This window comes from Papaver somniferum, chromosome 2, assembly GCF_003573695.1.
Source record: "Papaver somniferum cultivar HN1 chromosome 2, ASM357369v1, whole genome shotgun sequence".
Taxonomy (NCBI): Eukaryota; Viridiplantae; Streptophyta; class Magnoliopsida; order Ranunculales; family Papaveraceae; genus Papaver; species Papaver somniferum.
The window spans coordinates 53,584,104-53,586,759 of NC_039359.1; positions in this window are offsets into that span (position 1 = coordinate 53,584,104).

Here is a 2,656-nt window from a genome sequence, read left to right on the forward strand (position 1 = left end):
TCCTCTATATTTTAAGTTCCACGTGGAAGAAGTAACAAAATAACCAATACGAACGCACGATGGTGATGTCTTTATCATGGTCAACCCACTGACCATACAAGATGGAAACATGTAAACCATACTTGGGGACTGAGGATATACACGGAATCCCTTCACTGTCAAATCTCAGAAGACACGTTCAACCAAAAGGTCATATCCACAATAAGGTCATCTACTCTTCAAGGGTGCAATGCAAGAAAATCATCACCTATCTGTCCAGAAGACGCCTTCAACACTTTACAAGTCCGCGGAGGATCCCAAGCCAGCTTAGAGGAAAAAAACTTCAGAAACATAAGAAAAATGTGACTGGGGATTGCTCATCGCAGTCCATCCCGACGACCATCAAAGACTCATGAGATAACTCCAGAGACGCGGCTGAAACATTTTCTTAAAGAAACAGAGGGATCCATGATAAACAACATAACTCTCTCTTTCCTATCACTTCACTATCCAGGATATTTCATCATGTGATATTCTGATCACCCCAGCGTCACATCCAGAAGAGTACAATAAGCTTATATCAAATCCCGTGGACGTGGATTCAAAGCGATGCAATGATGGGGACTACCAACATGGTACGCTTTCACTCCCCTCAATCACTGTCGAAGTTTTACGAGCCGTAGGAATTTATCAACATGAAGTTGTACATGTGCACCGAAGACTCCAAATGCACGCCACAAAGATACATTCACATATTCGACCAAGCCATCGGATCTAACAGAAGCATAACTGGGGACTCCTCACCACATCCTATTCCACACGATAGTCCAAGATTCGGAAGATGGTCGGAGGATGCCACTTGGAACCAAGTCCTTGAAGACTTGATAGTACACATCGCCAACGAAACGTCTCCCAACTCATCTATTTCATCCAGTATCTCCGGAAGATTTCGACCAATACAAACATCCACAACACATTGTTATCGCGATCAGAGGGTCCAGGCACTGAACAACCTAAAATCAAGGATGCACCGAAAACACAACCACATCCATGCGTCCCAAGAATGCAATGGAGTTTGATAAGTTTTGGAATCCACTGGAGAGACACTAAAGACGAAAGCACGGATCTGGACGAGCAATAGAAAACAGAAGAAGGTCAATATATGTTTTCATGAGGACGGAGTTTTTAGAGTTTGAACAAAAAAAAGATTCCTTCTTTCTCCATGAAACGGATGACTGGGCGCGACTATACCACCTCGGGCCCGCAACATCCCTCCTAAGTTCTTCCTGAATTTTACTGTAGAGCTATTTTCGCCTCCCGATCGAGATCAAAACCTAAATATTCCCGCCTAGGGATATAGGAAATTCTTTTTCGTTCAGAATAGAGGGGTGGACCGTCAAAATCCGAGTTCTTACGAGAATTCTACAGCGATTCTAGTAAGGGCGCTAATTAGGGTTGCAACATGCTAAAATCTGAAGCAAGTTGTTACCTTCCCGAAGCCAGTTGTCACCTTCCCAGGGAACTGAAGCAATTTATTATCTTCCTGAAGCCAGTCGTCACCTTCTCAGGAAACTGAAGCAAGTTGTTACCTTCCCGAAGCCTGTCGTCACCTTCCCAGGGAACTGAAGCAAGTTGTTATCTTCTCGAAGACAGTCGTCACCTTCCCAAGGAACTGAAGCAAATTGTTATCTTCCCAAAGCAAGTCATCATCTTCCCATGGAACTAAAGCAAGCTGCCATCATTCCACGGGCCCGCAATTCTTCCTGAATTTTACTATCGAGCTGTTTTCACCTCCCGAACGAGCTCAAAACCTAAATATTCTCGCGAGAGAAGATAGGAAATTCTTTTCTGTTCAGAATGGAGGGGCGGACCGTCAAAATCCGAGTTCATACGAGAATTATACAGCGATTCTAGTAAAGGGCGCTAATTAGGGTTTCGACATGCCAAACCCTAATTCAGACAAAGTTGCCATCATCCCATGAAACTGAAGCCGGTCGTCATCCTTCCACGGAACTGAAGCCAATCGTCATCCTTCCAAGGAACTCAAGCTAGCTCCACTCCAAGCCGAGCAACGCAGGCATCTCCATTTCAAGACGACCAATGCTAACGGATCCCATTCCAAGCCGACCAACGCCTGCGGCTCCCGTTCCAAGCCGAGCAACGCCTGCGGATCCCATTCCAAGCTGACCAATGCCTGCGGCTCCCATTCCAAGCCGACCAACGCCTGTGGCTCCCATTCCAAGCCGACCAACGCCTGTGGCTCCCATTCCAAGCCGACCAATGCCTACGGCTCCCATTCCAAGCCGACCAACGCCAGCAGCTCCGCTCAAGACGCACCAACACCGAAAACTCGCTAATCCGGCGCCTCCCGTTCCCTAACCCATCCAAGGTGACGCATGGCCAGACTAAGACGACGATTTTCATCTCACCATTCCACGGTCTGTACCACCAGTACAATTTATGCAAGGCCGCCAACACGAGAAGCACAAACTCTCTTTACCTCTCGAAAAAGGTTAGTCGGACCTTCCTGACCATATTTTCACGACTTGTTGTTTCGATTTTTGTCCTAGCCTGTCAGCATCTTATGCTTACCTCGCAACCACATCAATTCCAAGCGTTACCGGTTACCACCTCCTCCCATTTACTTACCCATTTTCCATTTCTTAATGAGACCAGA